Genomic DNA, 22,755 nt, shown 5'->3' on the forward strand with positions numbered 1-22,755 from the left:
TGAGGGACTTAAATGCCAAAATAAATGTACTATGCCACAATTTTAAATATAGATTGAATTGTTTTAGCACTCCTGTCTTTCTCTCTTTCCTGAGGCTATAGAAGCCCTGCAGTGCTCAAATTATCTGTGAACCTTTGTGAAAATGCATGCTCAAAGCCTCACTATTACTTTTTGTATTAATCCACTCTTAAATTTTGCAGATGCTTTTCTTAAAGGATTTCTCATTCCCAGCCCAGAGTACTCCAGAACATACAATAAGAGAATTGCTAATTGGGGTTGAAAGAGAAGAAAGGTGTAGATCAAGAGACAGCAGATGAGGAAGGAAATAACCCTCATTGCTAAAATCCTTTGTACAGCATTCAACCTGTAGTTAGAGATGAGAGAGAGGGAGAGATGCATTAATCATTTTTGACTGGTAAATTTCATCCTTGTTCATTTATTTATGTGCAAGAGAGGGGCAAGTTTTTGACTGAGAGGAGGGGAAGCTACCAAGGTGAATTAAAAAATAGCAGAAAACCATACAGTCTAGTTTCGGCAACTTTTTGGCCCTAATTATTCTCTCATAAGTGAATAGGACTGTAAATGTCTGAATAACATGCGTTATTCATCAAAACTAGTACATGAGAACTAAGCATACTTTCACTCACTTTTAATACCTACATGACAGTTTTATGGAGCAAAACTGAATAAATGGACCATAAATTGACTATTGTTTGGAATAAAATAGAGAGGACAGATGGTTCAGTGGCTGGAGTGCCAGCCTAGATTGTGGAGACATAGGGACAGAGGATTGGAAGGGACGTTCTGTGTCATTGAGTCCAATCCCTTGCTATTGAAGGCAACCCCTTCATATAATCCAGTTAATAAATGTATCAAGATGCACCTTAAAACTAGTTGAGGAGTTTGCTCCACTACTCCTATTGTTCCAGAACTGCACTCCTGGAGGCCAAGGTTCCATTCCCTGTGTCACTCTGAGCAAGTTACTCACTCTGTCTGTGCCCCATCTGTAAAGTGGAGATAACATCCCTGTCATAAACAGATAAGTAAGAGTTAATAGAACAGAAGTACTTCATATCTCTTTTGCCTGCAAAGGGTTAACAAGATCAGTGAGCCTGGCTGTCACCTGACCAGAGGACCAATCAGGGGATAGGATACTTTCAAATCTTGAGGGAGGGAAGTTTTTGTGTGTGCTGTTAGATTTTGGTTGTTGTTCTCTCTGGGTTCTGAGAGTGACCAGACGTGCAACCAGGTTCTCTCCGATCTCCCTGATACAGGTTCTTATAGATTCAAAATAGTAAGTATTAGATGATAAGGCGAGTTAGACTTATGTTTGTTTTCTTTATTTGCAAATGTGTATTTGGCTGGGAGGAGTTCAAATGTGTATTTGGCTGGAAGGAGTTCAAATTTGTATTTTGCTGAAAGGATTTTAATTTGTACTAGTATACTTAGGCTGGGAGGGTATTCTCAGTGTCTATAGCTAAAAGACCCTGTACCTATTCCATTTTACATTTACAAAGATAATTTTTACTGTTTTTTCTTTCTTTAATTAAAAGATTTTCTTGTTTAAGAACCTGATTGTTTTTTTATTCTAGTGTGAGACCCCATGGGTCTGGACCCACCACGGAATTGGTGGGGAGAAAGGAGGGAAGGGGGAGAGAAAGGTTAATTTCTCTCTGTGTTAGGATTACTTTCTCTCTCAGGGAGAGTCTGGGAGGGGAAGAGAGAAGGAGGGGGGAAGGTGAATTTTCCTCTCTGTTTAAGATTCAAGGAGTTTGAATCACAGTGATCTTCCAGGGTAACCCAGGGAGGGGAAGGCTGGGAGAGGCAATGGTGGGGGAAAGGGTTTACCTTCCTTGTGTTAAGATCCAGAGGGTCTGGGTCTTGGGGGTCCCCAGACAAGGTTTTGGGGGGACTAGAGTGTACCAGGCACTGGAATTCCTGGTTGGTGGCAGCGCTACAGGTTCTAGGCTGGTAGTTAAGCTTAGAGGAATTCATGCTGGTACCTCATCCTTTGGACACTAAGGTTCAGAGTGGGGAATTATACCATGACAATCTCCATCTGTAAAGTGGAGATCACAGGGGTGTTGAGGATAAATACACCTGAACTGCTCAGGTACTATGGTGATGGTGGCCATATAAGTGCTTAAGAAAGGCAGACAGAATAATGGAAAATGCAGTGGTCACTATGCGGCCAAAGCTATAGCACTTTATTGTGCATTTCTTTAGAATAATTTACTGGATCACATTAGTACTGTAAGTATTTTTTTTTTTTAAAATAGAATGATAAAGATGTGCTACTGCTTGAATCTACATTAACTAAATTTCACACTTACAAAATCATGTCTCTTTGATATGAGTGAGAAATGTAAGAGGTTGCCAATGCTTTAGATAGAAATTAAGGCAAGCGTGAGAAGGCACCAAATCACGAGAGAGCATTCCATAGGTGGAAAGAGCTTGAGATGAGAATAAGGTTAAATGCCACCACAGATGATCAGCATCAAGAGAAGATTGCATCAGACTCTTTTTACTGGCAAAATGTTCTGAAAAGGGTCATTGCCAATGTGAGAATGCTTGCTGCCCAAACCTAGCACTGCATGGCACTTCACATCAGCTGTATGTGCCAAACAATGGAAACTTCTTTAAAATTGTGGAGCTGATGGCTGAGTTTGATGCTGTATTCCAGGAGCATCTAAGAAGAATCACTACCCAAGAAATGTACACACACCACTACCTTGGAAAAACAATTCAAATGAGATCATAGAGTTAATGGCAACAAAAGTCAAACAGAAGATTGTGGCAGATCTGAAGTCAGCAAGATATTACTCTGTTATTCTGGACTGCATACCAACCTGACATCAGCCATACGGAACAAATGACTTTAATGGTGTGTTTTGTCACAACAGAACCTAGTGAAAATGTCCCTGCAATGGTGACTGTCAGAGCATTTTCTAGAATTTATTGACATTGATGATACTACAGGAGCTGGTATGACAAATGTGCTTCTTAAAAAAGCTGGAAGATACGGGAATTGCAATAGCTGACATGAGATCAGGGCTACGATAATGGTGCCAACATGAGAGGAAAGAACAGAGGAGTGCAGACACGGATCCTAGAGTTAAACCCTTGAGCCTTTTTTTGTCCCATGCAGTTCTGGTTCATTGAACTTGGAGGTCAGTAATGCAGCATCAGCTTCTAGTAAGGCTGCTGAATTTTTTAATATAATTCAAAGCATCTATGTATTTTTCTCTGCAACAACTCATCGATGGCAAATTTTGAAAAAAACATCTGGGAACATCCTCTTTGACAACACTGAAACCACTGAGTGCCACTTGATGGGAAAGTCGAGTGGAGGCAATAAAGCCTATCGAACACCAAATTGGGAAGATAGATGATGCCATAGTTGCCATTATGGAGGATAATGCTATGACAGGAACTGTTTATGGGAGAGCAGTGGCTGAGGGAAATGGAATGACCAGAAACATACGTAACTTCAAATTTCTGTGTGGCTTAGGGTTGTGGCATGACACACTGTTTGAAATAAACGTTGTAAGCAAGAGACTCCAAGGTGTTGACCTTGATATATCTGGAGCCATGGAACAACTGGACAAAGCAAAGTCTTACCTACAGTCTTACCAGTCAGGTCAGGGATTTCAAAATGTTCTGAAGAATGCACAGAAGTTGGCAGAGAAACTTCACACTGAAGCTATTTTCCAACCCATTCAAGAATACAAGAGTCACCGAAGAAGAAGACATTTTGATTACGGCGCACGGGATAATCCCATAAGAGACCCCAAACGACAATTCAAAGTTGAATTTTTTAACCAGGTGCTAGATAGTGCAATACAGTCAGTTGAAGAACATTTCATGCAGCTCAAGGAACACAGAAGTATATTTGGATGTTGAATGATATTCCAAAACTCCTCTCTATACTGAAGAAGACCTATACCAGCAATGCAGAGCACTAGAGACAGTGTTGATCCATGATGACATCCGTGATATTGATGCAAGTGATTTAGGTGATGAACTGAAAGCCCTTTCAAGATACATTTCAGCAGGATCAACTCCAAAGGCTGTTCTGGAATATATGTGCACAAATAAGAGCACCACCCTCTTTCCAAATGTTTTTGTTGCTCTGCACATACTTCTAACACTTCCTGTAACAGTTGCCAGAGGAGAAAGCAGCTTCTCCAAGCTGAAGTTAATAAAAGTTAATAAAAACATATCTACACTCCACAATGACACAGAAGAGGCTGGTCGGCCTTGCAACCATCTCAACAGAGCATGAGCTGGCCCAGACTGTGGACCTTCAGGAAGCAATTCACGTCTTTGCAACCAAGAAGGCACAGAAAGCACCACTTTGATTATTCAAACAGATAAAAATGTCAGTGTTTACTATGCAGATGAGAAAAGTTACATTTGCTGTTCAAGCATTTGAAAGTTAAGTGTTACTTAAAATTTGTGAACAAGGCATTTTAAGTTGTGAGTTCTCCTTTATTGGGGTAGGTAGCAGAGCAGCACCATGAGAGGAGTAGAACAGGAAGAAGGCAGAATTGAGATCTTTCAAAGTTTCGACTCAAGCGAGAGGGCATGGGAGTGTCATTTGAACTCCCCGCCTCTGGTGCCAAAATGCTGTGGGCCAGCCCTCTTTGAATCGACAAGGATCTATATACTCTACATAAAGAGTAGACTCTCCAATTTATGTTGATATTGGGTCTCCACTATTCTAGGTGCTGTATAGACACACAGTGTGAAGAGCTTACAGTCTAAATAGACAAGCTAGGTGAAAGGTCGTTGAAAGGTGTTTTACAGGTGGGAAACTGAAACAAAGAAATAAAGTGATGTATCCAACATCACACAGGATATCTGTGGAAGAACCAGGAATTGAACCCAGATCTTCTGAGACCCAGCCTTAACAATTTATCCATACGAGATTTGTTTACATAAATCTTGGAGGGGCGATGATCATGCCCCCCTGATCTGCAAATAGAGAGGATATTCCATGTACAGATTTCCATTGAAACTGATGTTAGGCTGAGATAGAGATTACAAAGCAAAGATGATACACCTGAGGTGGTTTTACCTTTTCCCTGGAGTCATCTTTGTGGTAATCCTCTCTGTCTTTAAAGGGTGTGCCTTGACAGTCGTGGCCAGGATAGGCCCTGATAGCATGGTCACATCACAGATGCTGTCAGGTACCAGAGCTAGAACTTCTTCAGTCACAGAACTGGTGTGGAAGCACAAAGCCTCCATATAGATGGCTCAGGTCTTCCCATGATCTCAGATTATGGTACATGGAGACAAGATCCAGCCCCTCCAGTGGAACTACATAAGGGATTCTTGCAGACTTGTTCTCCTTCTTGGGCTCTTACTAAGGCATTGGGCATTGTGGCCTCTTGTATGCAAAGGGATCATCATTTGATTTTGGGTATGATCCTCTATTCCCGCTGCACCCACATTGCTATTAATTTACATCACATTTCTGTGTCTCAGGAAAGTAGGATCAAGCTGTGTGCGCAAAAGTGAGTTCAAATTTTGTTGTTTTTTTTTTAAAGATGGTCTGTTACATATTTAGGCAAATATACATATAGCTGAGTTTATTCATTTTTCTTATCATACTTTTATATGTCTATCATAATCTGACTGTACAGAGATTCCTAATATTTTTCTTTAATTGGTCCATGTTATAATCCCAGTCAATTAATTAATTTTTATTTTTGCACGTATTTTTTATTTTGCTGTTTGGCTGGGTTCTTTTTTTACGAACTTGCAATTGTTTCTTTAATAGGAAAACAATGCAGAGCATTTGGATTGCCACTTTGATTTTTGATATGCTGTTTACAGTTTAAATCCTCTATCTGAAAAATTTTACAAAGCAAAACCTATAAATTTCTCATTTCAGCCCTGATTTATATTGCAGTCTTTGGCCTTGATTCTTAAACAGTTACAGACATGTTTAACTGTAAGCATGTGAGTAGTCCCATGCTGAAAGTTAATGCCTTCATGAGTAAGAGTTTGCAGGAGTGGGATCTTTGTATGTTCAATGTGTGCTCAAAGTGAGGGCAAACATGTAGTCATTCTAGGAAACTTTGAAATCAATTTCATTGCATGAAGCTACTTAACATTTTATCTTAAGTTCCATATTAATTACTCTGAATTAATGAGACCTTACTGAAGTAAATGTGACATCTCGCTAATGCTATATAAATTAGTGATCATTAGTTTAATACACAAAATAAGAAATCTGTCTATAGTTTAAAGTTCTAGAGGAGATGAGAAGTCGCAACACCCAATAATAAATTCATAATCTATTTTACAATGTAGTTTGACTGTTGGAATGATACACCATTCTTTGCATATATTATATACTTAATCTAGACTAAGTTAGCACCCAGAACTGCACGGCCAGCCAAAAGTCTATGCATCACTTCACACTCACACAAATAAGTAAAATGCGGCTTTGATGGTGCACCTTGAGCATGAGCGAACTTCTCCCTGTGATCCAGGATTTGGATGCATGATTTGTGTAGGCAGCAAACATGTAAAGTCTCACACTTTGGGTGTGAGACTTGCTCATTGGCATGCTATCTCACTGACATGCATATTTCTAAGCTCATCTCACTAGTTTTGAGTAAATATGTAAAGATTTAAAATATTTTTACTCAGATGCTGAAAGATACAACAAACAGTGTTTGTATGTTTGGTCACAAAACAGGTTGTACGGAAGTTGGAAGAGCAAGGGGATATTAGATCTCTTGCAAAATGGAAGTTCTTTTGTGCAGCCAGTGCATTCTATATTAGAGTAGCCAAGTATGCATGTGAGTATCTACCTTTGAATGATGAAATGTTAAAGATGGCAGCATTTGCGAACTCTGAGATCAGGAAAATCTGCACTTTTGCACAAGTTGAGCACTTCATTGGCCAATACCAGTACATGTTCAATCTCTCGCCACCTGAAATACAGAAGCTGCAAGATGAGCTTGTTGATTACCAGTTGATGCAGGAATCAGCTATCCCTCAGTATATCTGGGATGAGGCACCACTACAAACTGATACAGATAACACTACCATGCAATAATGGACGGACACTGTGTGGGCACATTTTAGCAATGTCAAAAGCCCTAGTGATCTTTTCAAGTTCCCATTATTGGCCAGGGTTGCCAGGCTTGTCTTAGTTTTACTCCACTCAAATTCAGGAGAAAGGAAAGTGTTCAATATTGTTTGAAAGACTGACACCCATGCAAACCAAACCTTGGACAAGATGGGGCACTATCCTCTATTATCCAAGTGAAGCTGGAAAATCCTGAGACATGGTTCAAGTTTGAGCCACCTAAAGGAGTTATAAAAGCAGTAAAAGGGGCTACATTGTAATATAACAAAGCACATGAATAAAATATAAAACCAAATTATATATTAAAATAAATGTGGAAACTGAATCCTTATGGTTTGTTAGTTTCATATTAATTAAATTCAATGTAATTACTTTATTTTTACATTCATTTAATGGATTGTTTGGTTATGTTTTATTTTAATTATTTACTTTTAATTTATTTTGCATTTATTTATTTTGGAATCTGATTATTTTAGTTTGCTGTAAATGTAATATGAGTAATAATATACAAACCAAATACTATTTGTGCTGTGAAGTGTTTTCCAAATAGGAGATCACTAAGATAATGTGATATGCAAAACAAACATATTGTTGTATTGATAAAACAGTTTTCTTTTCGTTAGGTTTATATAAAAACAGTTTATTTTTTAATATATCTCTTCTGTCCACTGACTGTGCCTAAAACACTGGTTGTTAACTCTAGTCCTCAGAGATCTCCATTCAGGTTTTTGTTCCAACCAGCAAATAATTATTTTGTTTGAAATCCACTGTTTTGCATTGCATATAGAATTCTCATGTGCCCTAGACTTTAGTATGAATTAGGACATTTAAGTGTTTCATATGTAATATTACACAGTGTAAAATAAAACTATTAAAACAAACTATTAAATGCTGGTTGGATTAAAAAGCTGGACTATTGGATGACGCCAAGGACCAAAGATGAGAATCCCTGTCTTAAGCAGTGACTTAACACTCCACCTGGAAAGTCTCACTCTTTTGGCCTTGAATCTGTAAATCTCACTCTTCAGGAGAGACAATCCTTGGCATCTCTGAGGGAGCTGCCTTTGGACATTGAGTCTCCTGACTGTTCAGCCACTCTGCAGTATAGGAATGTTGTGGTGGGGACTGATGGCTTTTCTCTCACTCTGTGGATCTTGCCGATGTCTCTAGCTAGTCTATCTTTTTTAATGGGTTAGGTGTTTTGGTCCAGCAGCATTGCAGCTATGGACATGTTTTTTATTGTAAATTTTCTTGGCCCCTCTCTTTTTCTTTTTTCAATTTCATGTTTCTGCAGTAACTTGCTCAGAGTGGGAGTGAGAACACATTCATTTTCCTGACGTGTAGCTATGATCTGTATCACAGAAGGAGAGAGAGAATATGAGACGATCTCCATTTCGGCATTTATAGTCACCTGTCGCTATTGATCATTAACTAATATTGCTAGCAGTAGGCTTCAATTTTCTTTTTTTCAGTGTGGATTAAACAGTATTACCAACAAACATTTTTCTCTGTCAGTTATTACAATAAATGTGTGGTGCACAAAAAGGTCAAAACCCATCCCCCTGAGGCACTGTTTAAGACAGCCCTTTATTTTAAATGGATTAAAACTTGCACGTACAAACCCTTCAATGGCATTAAAATGAGAATGGTAATTTTCAGCTGTCTTAAATGGTGGCATAAAGACTACAAAATGAACAACGTAATCCTTGTGTGAAGATCAGTGGGAGCGCAGTGGTGAGAGCTGTGGAAAGGCAGATGTTTGCTTTGGAAAAGGCTGGTGATCCTGCAAGCCATTTAGACACTGAATGAGGGAGTATTGGAAATTGGTGCAGAGGACACTGGAGGAAAAGAAGGTGAAAATGACTTCAGAAAATGGTAGAAAGAAACAGGAAAGCCTTGAAAGCTCCACATTTGGAAATGAAATTGAACAGTGGTCTGCATAAAATGTCTAGAATGAAAGGCATTTTCCACCTGAAAACAAATGTAAGCAATAGTAAGTGTTAGTGGTTCATAGATGAGGAAGTCATGAAACAATTTGTACCTGTGAATGCCCCTTACACTGAGGAATCCAGTGAGTCTCTTATTTTCAGTTTTTCCAAGACTAGCCATATTAAGGGCCAATGTACCCCTCTTCAGTAACAGGCCCATTGGAAAAATTGCTGTAGGTAATACCTAGGAATAATATATGAAGGATCTACATCCTCTTTCACTCATGTGATTTTCCAGCACTATCCAGACAGGAGCTGGAAGAACTTATTAGATCAAAATGTATCACAAAGTGAACTCTCGAGAAGTCTCAAGTCAACATGGTTTTTGTAAAGGGAAATCATGCCTCACCAATCTACTAGAATTCTTTGAGGGGGTCAACAAGCATGCAGACAAAGGAGATCCAGTGGATATAGTGTATATAGATTTTCAGAAAGCCTTTGACAAGGTCCCTCAGAAAGGCTCTTAAGCAAAATAAGCAGTCATGGGATAAGAGGGAAGGATCTCTCATGGATTGGTAACTGGTTAAAAGATAGGTAACAAAGGTAGGAATAAATGGTCAGTTTTCAGAATGGAGAGAGGGATCTGTACCAGGGATCTGTACCAGGCCCAGTCCTATTTAACATATTCATAAATGATCTGGAAAAAGGGGTAAACAGTAAGATGGCAAAATTTGCAGATGATACAAAACTACTCAAGGTAGCAGTGAAGAGCTACGAAATGATCTCACAAAACTGGATGACTGGGCAACAAAATGGCAGATGAAATTTAATGTTTCTAAATGCAAAGTAATGCACATAGGAAAATGTAATCCTTACTATACATATACAATGATGGGGTCTAAATTAGCTGTTGCCACTCAAGAAAGAGATCTTGGAGTCATTGTGGATAGTTCTCTAAAATCATCCACTCAATGTGCAGCGTCAGTCAAAAAAGCAAACAGAATGTTAGGACTCATCAAGAAATGGATAGATAATAAGACAGAAAATATCATATTGCCTCTATATAAATCCCTGGAATGCCCACACCGTGAATACTGCATGCAGATGTAGTTTCCTCATCTCAAAAATGATATATTGGAACTGGAAAGGTTCAGAAAAGGGCAACAAAAATGATTAGGGGTATAGAACGGCTTCCGTATGAGGAGAGATGAATAAGACTGAGACTTTTCAGCTTGGAAGAGGCAACTAAGGGGGGATATGATAGAGGTTTATAAAATCATGAGTGGTACAGAGAAAGTAAATAAGGAAGTGGTATTAACTCCTTCTCATAATACAAGAACAAGGAGTCACCAAATGAAAATAATAGGCAGCAGGTTTAAAATAAACACAAGAAAGTATTTTTTTCATGCAGTGCACTGTCTACCTCTGGAACGCCTTCCCAGAGGGTGTTGTGAAGGCCAATACTATAACGGGGTTCAAACGGGAGCTATATAGATTAATGGAAGATGGATCCATCAATGGCTATTAGCCAGGATGGGCAGGAATGGTGTCCCTAGCTTCTGTTTGCCAGAAGCTGGGATTGGGTGACAGGGATGGATCACTTGATGATAACCTGTCTGTTCATTCCCTGTGGGGCACCTGCCATTGGCCACTGTCAAAGGACAGGATACTGGGCTTGATTGGACCTTTGGTCTGACCTAGTAAGGCCATTCTTATGTATCTATGATGTACATGAGCCAGTACATTTCATAATGATTTCTTATTGTCTAATAATTAAGCTTGTAATTGTTCTGAATATACAGTGTTACGAAGCAGAGGGATTATAACTAAGACTATATAAGAAAGTTAGGAAGAAAAAACATTGGGCCATCTGCTCCCCTCCCTGACAATAATGTGCACAGGGCAGTGAAAGCTGTATAGGTGTTAATTTTCCATGGAGTTTTTCAAGAAGTGAGTGTGAAAGAATCCAGAAGTTTCATGTCCAGCACCTGCATATATGTCCCAGGCAGCACAGATGCACAAACCGCTCACTGCTCCCCCCAGCATGCTACAGACCCTGGACAGGACGGCTGCTTTTGTGGCTTTCCCCAGACTGCCACCTGCCTCAAGAATCTTCCTAAAGGAGATGTGAACAGCATATCTTATTCCAGACTGCAGCAACTCATGCCGTGGTGGATTGTGTGTGTGTGTGTATGTGTGAGAATCTAGCTAGCCCTCAGATGGAAGCCACAGGCATAGGCTTGAGTATGGGAGTAATTATGACACAGGAAGTAAAGCTAAAAGGCAATAATGCAATAATTCTTGGACTGAGAGTTCAGGCATGGGGTAAGTGTGTGGCAGGCATACTTGTGCCTTGTGCTTGCCCTAGGACTATGCCCTTTATACTCTGATCTAATCAGTGAACATTATGATTATACCAAAGCTTTAATTCCATTGTCCCAAGCAGTGGTGAATGGTACACATACTTGTGTCCTGATAATGGCAGTAAAATGTGGGTCCCTTGACAGAATTCACTATCTCAAGAGCAGTGATGTGCTCTGACATTTTATCAAGGCATGCAATTCTATAGTTGCATGCAATGTAACATCACATGTATGGCACATGCAAGGTGAAGCTGTGTGGAGGACACCGTTGTGTTTTACAAAATAGCATCCTCCATGAGTATTTGGGGAATGGAAGGAATTGTCCCTTAGGCACAACCAGTCAGGAAGTCATAGTCAAGGCTTTCATGGCATCCAGTGCTTGAGTTGCACACCACTGCTCAAGAGGATGGTTTATATTCTACACTAAAAAAAAAATAATAATAATAACCCAGTCCTCACCTGCCTATCCTCATGTCCCTCAGCTGATATTTGCTTGTAATATGTACGCTATAGCAGCTGTGACTCAGCTAAGAGCTGCAGCACCATCATCAACTATTATAAATGGGGAGAACCTTTCTGAGAACTAAGCTCCTTACAGCTGGAATTTGCTTTTCTAGACTTCAGATTATTCAATCTGAACAAGGAGCTAATGTTCCAACAGTATTTTAACATTAACATATAGAGCTAGAAGAAATTCTCACACAGCTGTATTAGTGCTGGGAACAGACATAAGAAACTGTATGTCAAAGATAAGGGAAAACACTAAATAAATAGAAGATAAATCATGCCCCCAAATAAATAGCATTGTAGGGCTGTTACCTAATGGTGAGAAACTGAAACTTGCATATATGAACATAGATCATGTCAAGCTGTTGAAAACTATGGTAAAGTAGATATTATGGAATGTGACAGGGTCAGACCAGATGGCTATGGGAGAGTGATAGAAGGTAGATATATTAGTCCCAAATTAAGCAGGTCCCTTTTCCCTGAGTATGATAATGGGCAGTTCCAGAACAATCAAATAGTTGCTGGAACCAATTATGGCAAGCAGGCTAATTAGGACACTTGGAGTCAATTAAGACATTGCTAGAATCAATTAGGACAAGCAGGCTAATCAGGGCACTTGGTTTAAAAAGGACCTCACTTCAGTTAGTGAGATGCGTGCAAGGAGCTGTGAGCAAGAGGTGCGCAAGAAGCTGAGAAAGTGATAAGGCGTACTGTTGGAGGGCTATGAAGTACAAGCATTATCAGACATCAGGAGGAAGGTCCTGTGGTGAGGATAGAGAAGGTGTGGGGAGGAGGCCATGGGGTAGTAGTCCAGGTGTTACAGGAGACACTGTAGACTGCAATCCACAGGACCCTGGGCTGAAACCCAGAGTAGAGGGTGGGCCCGGGTTCCCCCCATTCCCCTAACTCCCTATTGGATATAAGAGGAGGTGACCTGGACTGTGGGTCCCACCAGAGGGAAAGGTCTCTAGCCTGTCCCCCAACCCACTAGGTGGGTCAGCAGAGATTGTTTTCCTACTTTTCCCCGTGCTGGCCAGTGATGAGGTTAACTGAGTGAATTGCAGGTCTGAGCCACTGGCAAAAGTGGCCAAACTGAGGGCTGCCATGAACCAGTGAGGGGAGCAAATCTGCCAATAAGCACAGGACCCACAAAGGCAGAGGAGGAACTTGTCACAGGAAACATAGCTTGTTGCAAAATGATATGTCTTTAGAGTCAGGAAAGACAGATATCATATGTACTGAAAGAATGAACAAGGGAGACCAGAGCTGTAGGATCAATGGCAGTTATGGGTTTACTTAAAATAATTAGAGAGGGAAGATAGAGATGTGGGATCAACGCAGTGTTGATAAAGAAGCTGCACTTGCCATCTCTCATAAAGAAACATGAGTCAGCAGAAGTTCAGACAGGAGTAAAATACATCTAAAAGGGGATCTCATTAGAAGCAAGCTACATATTGTGTTTCCTGAACATCAGAGGATGAAATACTTAATAATCCGATAAAGGCATCATTCAAGTGCCAGTGTGAGAACAGGTTGCTGTAGCTCCCAAACTATATATTGAAAATTCTTTAAGGGACAAGGTACAAAAGAAGTGGCAGTGGCTGGCACACAAAAGAGTAGTTTCATTACTGAGCATGGCACACAAAACCTTACCAAGAATGGTTTCAGTTGATGGACAACTGTAAGCAAATTAGAAATGGTGTTTTTTTTTCCTCAGGACCAGTGATAGAAATATTAACTTGCATTAATCTGGAAAGTAAGACCAGCTGCTGACAAACTTATTGATTGGCCTAAAAATCTAGGTGACATATTAATAAAAGAGTAAAGAAAAGATAATTTAAAGACAGGCTGGTAGATGTTTATAGCACACCTAAGTAAAGATATCAAATACAATCAATTAGAATAAATAGGAAATTGCTAGCGATAATAATATTTAGTATTTATATAGCATTCTTCATCCATAGAGATAATGCTTTTTAAAAGCTGGGTGTTATTCCTGTTTTGCAGATAAGGAAGATGAGGCACAGATTCATTAAAGTCCTGTCCTGCTCTATAGAATAAGTGACATACTAAGGATTACACAGTAAGACTGTAGCAGATCTGTCAAAATAAACCTGTCACTGAAACCCACTAGACCAAAACAGTGGAGGCGCTTAAGTTATTTTAGACCATTCACAATGGTGCCCTATAGTTAGTCTGTAGGAGAACACTGTGCGTCAGTGCTTAAAATGGTGTTTATGTGTATGTGTGTAGGGGATGGTGACCAGTGATTGTATACACTACTTGCTCTGAAAGTGATGCTACAACTTTTATGTACCTCCTTCCCTCAGCTGTCCTTATTTTTAGCAAAGCAAAGGGCAGGTATGGTAAAACCAATGCTCCTTAGAACATGCTAAAGGTGGGAAAACTCTCTTGAAAATCAAATGTTGTCTTGTGAAATAATATCCCAGGATGTGCGGGATGGGTGCTCCCAGAATCAGTCTCAAAGTATTGCTTCCTGCACATGAGTAGACAGGTGTGAAAGTATTTGTGAGATCAGGGACTAAATGTGTACCTCAATGCATTGGGACAGATCCTCCTTCAGTGGAGCTACATGCTTTATACCAGCTGAGGATCAGGGCCATTGTCTTTTGCTATCTTCTATTTAATGTTTAGGAGTTACTTCAGTGTCTGAAATATGCCGTTTTTCAAACTATTACTTGAGTAGTTGCTCAATGTGTCTAGTTTTTCAGCGTTCTATTACTACTGCTCTGGATATGCCCTCATGATTATTTTAAATCTGATATTATAATCACTGAACATTGGATCTTCATCACTTTCTACCCTATTTGTGGTAGGGGGAAGATGACTTTGTCGGTCGCATCAGGGTTACCAACTACTGGACCAAACATCCTTGTTGTGTGCCAACTGTCACATCATCTATTCTTTGTGGGCTGTGATCTGCTGTAATAGATGTGTCTGCTGTTGTTGTTGTGTTGTCTGCTGCTGCTGGCTCTTCAGCAGTCACTTCAGGATCTTGTCTGTTTCCATCCAGGATTGGTGTGACTGACAAGCAGGAGAAGGGAGTTATTGCCCCCATCAAGTTTACACTGGTCAGGTCTTTCAACATGTCGCTGTTGCTGCCTGCGTTCTCTGCCACATGTTGTAAGTACACCCCATCCTCCTTTTGGGGCATGGTAAGAGTGTGGTAGTCCCATGTAAAGTTCGCTGGTCTATCCTCAGCCTCGGGGCAGTGGGTCCTACTGATTGAAATCTATGCTGTCACTGTTCTAAGTAGGGCTATGAGGCCTGGTGGCTGAAATCAGTGTATAGGCCCTCTTCCTCAGGGCTGTGGGGACCAATGGCCAGAGTCAATAAGGCTGCCTTTCTCCACAGAGCAGTATGGCTTAGTGGCCAGTTGGGGAAGTGAGATGGCACCTGGGAATAGGTAGTAGCTGGGGCAAGCCCACCCTACTCCACCGGATCCCAGCTAGGCCTTAGCAGTTGTGTGTGTGCATGCCACCGAGTCAGCAAGGATACAACCAAAACATGCTGACACCAGTCGGAACAATGGCTAGCCCCCTAGGCTGCTTTCAACCCTGTCTTCTGAAGCAGTGATCTGGACATCCTCTGGGTCTCTGAATTCCTTCACCTGTGCAGCTCTCGGTAGCTGAAACCTCCGTGGAGCATCCACAGGTACCTGGGTATCTGCCTGGGTCTCAATGCCTCTGGCTTCTGTGGTCTGGGTCTTCAGCAGCTTCCTGGCTGGAGCCTGCAAGATGCATCCTCCCTCCTCAGTGTTCAACCCAGATTGAGCTGAACTGTGCCCTTTTATACTACAGCTGGAGCATGCCCAGCAAGATTGGAGGGGATGGCGTCCTCTGCCCAGAGGTGTGGTTAACACTTTTTTGTCCAGTGTGGGGCAAGTATACCCCATCACATGTACACTTTGAGAAGAGAACTCAGTTGCCACCAAATCCTATTCTGCTGTGCACAGTTTACAGCACGGGTTCTCAATCTCTTTATTTCTGAGCCCCCCTCAATATGCTATAAAAACTCCAGGGGCAAGGGACATTGGGGGGTCCTGGACAAGGGTGAGAACCCTTGGGCATAGCATAGTTTTACTTCTATTTTTGAGGGGACAAGGGCTGGCATGGCTCTGGCCAGCTCTGCACAGCAGGGTTCAGGGAGGGAGCACCACTTCAACCCCGACTCACCTCAGCAGGCCACTCACCTGTCTGGGGTTGTGTGCTGGTAGCTTCTCCACAAGGGCTCTGCCAGCCCTGGAGCCATCCGGGCAGCTCTGACCAGCTGCGTAAGCAGTCAAGGGGGCTGGGAGATGAGGAGCAGCTCTAACCCTGGGCACCAGCAGCAGATGGGGGAATACCACAGCTCCCCACTCTACGGCACCACCTCCCAGAGGAGCAGCTGCCCCACAATCCCTGGCTCCAGCTTCTTGCCTAGGACCTGGCCAGAGAGCAGGGCCTGAAGGGGGTTGGGGGAGAGAAGGAGGTGGGGGGCTGGACCTACCCCTAGGACTGCCTCACTCTGGGTAAGGCACTGCAGTTTGGAGGGGCAACACCCTCATGCCTCCTCAACTCTGCCCAACGGCTCAAGATATCTGCCTGCATTGGAGTTTGAGCCCCGTGCTGGTCCCGGCTGCAACGGGCGGTGAGGGTTTAAGGGTTCAGTTCCATCGGGGAGGGGGGCACCAAGGCTTGGAGCACTGGGTTTCAGTGGCAGGGCCATGTGGCCCCCCTTAAAGGGCTTGCAGACCCCCAGTTCAGAATCTTTTGTTTACAGCAATGAAGTATGCGAACAGAGTAGCTTTTGGAGAGAGTGCACTCAAGTTTTTGGAGGTCTCTTCCCTCTGCTCAGTTTTTTTTTTATTACATGGCCCACATAGTATGATTAGATTCATTGCTGTGGCTAAATGTTTTTTTCTCCCAAAGTATTATGAAAGCCTTGGCTGACATTATCCAAAACAGAGGAGTAAACTCCAGCAGGGGGATGGAAGTACCTTGTCCGTATGAAAGCTGTGTGAAATATTTCCACTGAACTCAGAACCTGCCCCAAATCTAGGAATGTGCTGATCAGTTCAAGTAATAGTCAGGTGGATTTGTTTATAGTTTCATGGATCAACCAGATTTGCCTTTGTTATTTTCATTGTGGGCAGAGCTGGCATATCACTCCTCCCTACAATGAGGGCCCCCTAGTCAGTCTTTGGGCTGTACAAGATGTCTATATATCCCATATCAAACACTTCAGAAGGCTGTGAAGTAAAATCTGCTCTCTGCCTCATCTCACATCTATGAGAATGTGGGTGGGTAGAAGGAAGGTTAGTTGCACCCCCATTATTCGTAGGCAGGTTGTGAGGCTTAATGCATTATAATCCTAGCATTGAAGGTGCAAAGTTTTCCCATTCTTATTTTATTTGAGTGCCTATCTCTGGCCTCATATCTTCCCTGGGGACTGTATCATGAGGTGGTGGAAAGATTTGTGACCCTGAGAGCTCTGCTGGTGGAAGTTTTAACTCACTTGGGAGTGACAGGTCGAAGAGTAATGACCAGATGAAAAGCAGCTGACTGTTCCTCTAGGGCGGGGGCTGAGCAATAGGGCAACAACCTATCCTCATTTTTTAAAAAGAAAGTTACAGAAATACAACAAGACAGCTTTTCTGGCAAACAGTATAACGGATAGGGATGGTGTAGCTGTGGTTGTGCCCTCAGAAACATGACAGCGTGAGAAGAATTTGGCTATTCCTGGCCTCATAGGATGCTGAGAGTGCTGGGAAGGATTTTGGATTCCACTGCCCATTCTGCGACACTGCAGAAAGGACAGAGAGCACCCCAAATCCTACAGACTCCCCAGCTGGTTCCCTCTCAACTCATGCAGGGATTATAAATCATTCTACTGAGCAGTGCCAGGAACACAACCTTGGCTCTTTAGCTGCTATGCTAAGGATTATGGGGTTTCACTTCCTCTGCTTTGGAGGACTAGGAGCAGGAAATTAAGTTAAAAGTTTTGGCTGCTGGTGTCTGGAGAGCTGAGAAGGGTGTTGGGAATATTAGGGGTTTTTCATAATCTCTTTTAAACTGCTATCACTGTGGCAAACAATCATAGAGACTGACTTGCATTTTGAAGGTTGTCTTTTAGAGGAAAAAAGGCTAGCAAAATAAGGCTTTCAAAATAAAAGTTTAGAAGTCTTCACTCTAATTTCACCACTGGTAAATCAGGATAACTCAATGGATGTTGATGGAGTTGCACTGATATGAAATCTGTGTGTGAGATCAGAGCCCTAATTCGGCCCTCATCATGACCTAACTTCCCTGTGGGTTTTATAAACCTTTCAGAAAGATCACAAACCTTTCACAGCTTCCTAAAAATGGGTTCAATGAATTTACCACCCCCTTTTCCCATAGATAGACACAGACTCAGATCCTCAGTGATGTCAAAACAAACAGGATTTGAAACATTTTACACAAATAAAAAACATACATATCTTTTGATGCTTTGGGGGTTCTGTCTATACCACTTCTGAATTATGAATGATTTTATGAAATTGTATCATGAAATTACTGTGTCATGGAAAGCCTGTATGTATGTAGATCTTCCATGAGTTAGGAGATTGTGTCATGTTTCTGCCACGCCAGAGACAATAGTGCATGATCAGCACTCAACAATCATCTATTCAAAGTATAACCCCTTGGGGCTATGCCTTTGCTATAGCTGGGCAGAAACACTTTCTCCTCCTGTCTTAAATTCAGAGGTGGGTGGGTGGGTTGGGAACAGTGTTCCCAAAAGTCAGAATAATGATTACATACTTAAAATAAAAAATTAAAAATTTGGTTTGAGGTCAGTCAAAAAGTTTCATTTGATCCAAAACAATTCTTTTGACTTTTTGATTTGCTGAAAAAAATATTTTTTGTGGGGGGGCTGGAGGGGAGGAAGCAAGCCTTATTTTTTATTTTTTTTAATTACCAGCAACCTGAAAAATGAATTCCTCACATATCTTTACTCACCACAGACCCAAGACTGCAATAATTAACCTCTTTTGATTGGTTTGTCTGTCTAACTTATCTCCAATATTTGCAAATGATTGTAGTTTCTGAGTACCAGAATTCCCCTATAACACATTGTTTGTGTGCCCAGTGTTCTAATACCTGAAATAGGGAATCCCACCTTTGCTACCAGTTCTGTCCTTTTCCTAGTTTTGCCATCCAAGTCCATATCCTCTATCCAGCACTATAATGGCCAATAACTGGGCTGACTTTAATATGAGAATAGTATGATGTAACTCCCATGACAGGATTCAACTGTGAGCAATTTAGCCTGAAGTTTCCAGAACACAGGCTCTGGTTCTAATGGGGGACATCAATGACCCTGACATCTGCTGGGAGAGGAATACAGCAGTGCACAGACAATCCAGGAAGTTTTTTTAGAGTGTTGGAGACAACTTCCTGGTGCAATTGCTGGAGGGACCAAATAAGGGCTGTTATTCTCTTGACTTGCTGCTTACAAACAGGGAAGAATTGGTAGGGGAAGTAAAAGTAGGTGGCAACCTGGGCATCAGTGACTATGAGATGGTTGAGCTCAGGATCCTCACAAAAGGAAGACAGGAGAGTAGCAAAATATGGACCCTGGACTTCAGAAAAGCAGAGTTTGACTCCTTTAGGGAACTGATGGGTAGGATCCCCTAGGAGGCTAAGATGAGGGGGAAAGCAGTCCAGGAAAGCTGGCTATATTTTAAAGAAGCCTTATTAAGGGAACAAGAATAAACCATCCCGATGTGCAGAAAGAATAGCAAATATGGCAGGTGACCAGCTTGGCTTAACAGAGAAATCTTCGATGAGCTTAAACACAAAAAAGAAACTAACAAGAAGTGGAAACTTGGACAGATGACTAGACAGGAGTATAAAAATATTGCTCGAGCATGCAGGGGTGTAATCAGGAAGGCCAAAATGCATCTGGAGTTGCAGCTAGCAAGGGATGTGAAGGGTAACAAGAAGGGCTTCTACGGGTACGTTAGCAACAAGAAGGTCAGGGAAAGTGTGGGACCTTTACTGAATGCGGGAGGCAACCTAGTGACAGATGATGTGGAAAAGGCTGAAATACTCAATGCTTTTTTTGCCTTGGTCTTCACAGACAAGGTCAGCTCCCAAACTGCTGTCCTGGGGAATACAATATGGGGAGAAGGTGAGCAGCCCTCAGTGGTGAAAGAACAGGTTAAGGACTATTTAGAAAAGCTGGATGTGCACAAGTCTATGGGTCCAGATCTAATGTATCCAAGGGTGCTGAGGGAAATGGCTGATGTAATTGCAGAGCCATTGGACATTATCTTTGAAAACTCGTGGCAATCGAGGGACGTCTTGGACAATTGAAAAAAGGCAAATATAGTGCCTATCTTTTAAAAAGGGAAGAAGGAGAACCCGGGGGACTACAGACCTGTCAGTCTCACCTCACCCCCTGGAAAAATCATGGAGCAGATCATCAAGGCATCCATTTTGAAGCAATTGGAGGAGGGGAAGGTGATCCAGGAACAGCTAACATTGATTCACCAAGGGAAAGTCACCTGACTAACCTGATTGCCTTCTATGATGAGATAACTGGGTCTATGGATATGGGGAAAGCAGAGGACATGATATATCTTGACTTTAGCAAATCTTTTGATAAGGTCTCCCACAGTATTCTTGCCAGGAAGTTAAAGTATGGATTGGATGAATGGTCTACAAGGTGGATAGAAAGCTGGCTAGACTGTAGGGGTCAATGGGTAATGATCAATGGCTCAATGTGTAGTTGGCAGCAGGTATCAAGCAGAGTGCCCCAGGGGTTGGTCCTGTGGCCTGTTTTGTTCAACATCTTTATTAATGATCTGGTTGATGGTATGGATTGCACCCTCAGCGAGTTCACAGGTGACAGTAAGCTGTGTGGAGAGGTAGTTAAGCTGGAGGGTAGGGATAGGGTCCATAATGACCTACACAAATTGGACGATTGGGCCAAAAAAAAATCTGATGAGGTTCAACAAGAACAAGTGCAGAGTCCTGCACTTAGGACGGAAGAATCACATGCACCACTAGAGGTTGGGGATTGACTGGCTAAGCAGCAGTTCTGCAGAGAAGGACCTGGGGATTACAGTGGATGAGAAGCTGGATATGAGTCAGCATTGTGCCCTTGTTGCCAAGAAGGCTAATGGCATATTGGGTGCATTAGTAGGAGCATTGCCAGCAGATTGAGGGAAGTGATTATTTCCCTCTATTTGGCACTGGTGAGGCCACGTCTGGAGTATTACGTCCAGTTTGAGGCCTCCCAATACAGAAAGGATGTGGACAAATTGGAGAGAGTTCAGCTGAGGGAAACAAAAATGATCAGGGGGCTGGGGCACATGATTTATGAGGAGAGCCTGAGGGAACTGGGCTTGTTTCGTTTGAAGAAGAGAAGAGTTGGGGGCTTGATAGCAGCCTTCAACTACCTGAAGGGGGGTTCCAAAAAGAATGGAGCTAGGCTGTTCTCAGTGGTGGCAGATGACAGAACAAAGAGCAGTGGTCTCAAGTTGCAGTGGGGGAGGTCTAGGTTGGATATTAGGAAACACTATTTAATTAGGAGGGTGGTGAAGACATCTCCATCCTTAGAGGTTTTTAAGGCCTGGCTTGACAAAGCCCTGGCTGGGATGAATTAGTTGATGTTGGTCCTGCTTGAGCAGGAGGTTGGACTAGATGACCTCCTGAGGTCTCTTCCAACCCTAATCTTCTATGATTCAATGATTTGAACACTAATCACTAATAAAGCAGGTAACCACAGATGATTCATCCTGCCAAAAGCCCTAGTATCTGCTCTCAGTGCTTTGTGGTGGGACATGAGGCATAAAACAGACTATATAGCAAATGCCCAAGTGAAGTATAATTTGTCTCTTATGCGTCTAACTTTACCAGCGTAAACTGAGATGTTGAGTAATGGATTTAGTTAATGTGACTGTCAAAATGCTAAATGACACCACAGTATTAGTTCTATAATTAAATTGTAATCGGAGAAGGGTTTATATCAACTGTAGAAGAGACTGAGCAGTTAAAACCATGAGAAGAGTTATAATTTAATGGTATACATTTATTTACTTATCCTTTTGTGCTGCCTATTTGCATTGCTTGATTATAAAGTATTTCAGGGTGGAACTGATTTGTTGTTATTGGATTATAAGTACATTCTGTCATGTGATCTAATGACTGCTTGTCAGCAAACAAATCACAGTCTGCACTGCCAGCATTCTTGAGCTAAAATGGTTAGAAGGTCAGCTCTAGATATCCCAAAGCTAGGTGAGTTAAAACAACAATGGACATTAAAATTGCAAGCAGAAAGTCATAACGGGGGGAGGGAGGGAGACTGGTAATTTAATTTTTTGCATTATTGCACTTAAAAAGAGAGATACATATGAGTAGAGAAATAGGTACATACACTAATCATACAGATACATCATGCTTGTATAATAGCCAACTCTGGTAGTGGACGAGGCTATGTTTATCCATGTAGATGTACGTATATGTTTTGGACTCCCTTGTTTACAAGAATTTGCATAGTCTTTTTAAAAAACTGAATGTAACTTGCTCCCTGAGTAAATGGGATCATCAGTCTTCTGTCCAATCCAGTACAGCAGGAGCAGTCTCTATTATCCATTGTTCAAGTATAGCCTTTTTTTGCCTTTACTAGCATCAAGTGACATGCTAATTAATGAATTTTACTCAAATACATATCCATACACTTTGCTGCATGTTCAGATTTAATGAGTCAAATACCTAACTCAGTTGAAGTTTTATTTAAGTAAGACAATCCAGCACTACTTAATGCAGCACTACACAGAATACAGAAAAGGAAACATACA

General features: G+C 41.6%; 1 long non-coding RNA gene across 1 annotated transcript; it reads left to right on the top strand.

Moving 5' to 3' along the window:
• The first annotated feature begins 1,649 nt into the window (after window positions 1-1,649).
• On the top strand, window positions 1,650-20,942 carry LOC115647592. Its single transcript, XR_003999360.1, has 3 exons — window positions 1,650-1,661; window positions 3,968-3,970; window positions 20,830-20,942. It is a non-coding gene; the product is annotated as an uncharacterized LOC115647592 (long non-coding RNA).
• The last annotated feature ends 1,813 nt before the right edge of the window (window positions 20,943-22,755 follow it).

The sequence above is a fragment of the Gopherus evgoodei genome, chromosome 3 (assembly GCF_007399415.2).
Source record: "Gopherus evgoodei ecotype Sinaloan lineage chromosome 3, rGopEvg1_v1.p, whole genome shotgun sequence".
In the NCBI taxonomy this organism is placed as follows: Eukaryota; Metazoa; Chordata; order Testudines; family Testudinidae; genus Gopherus; species Gopherus evgoodei.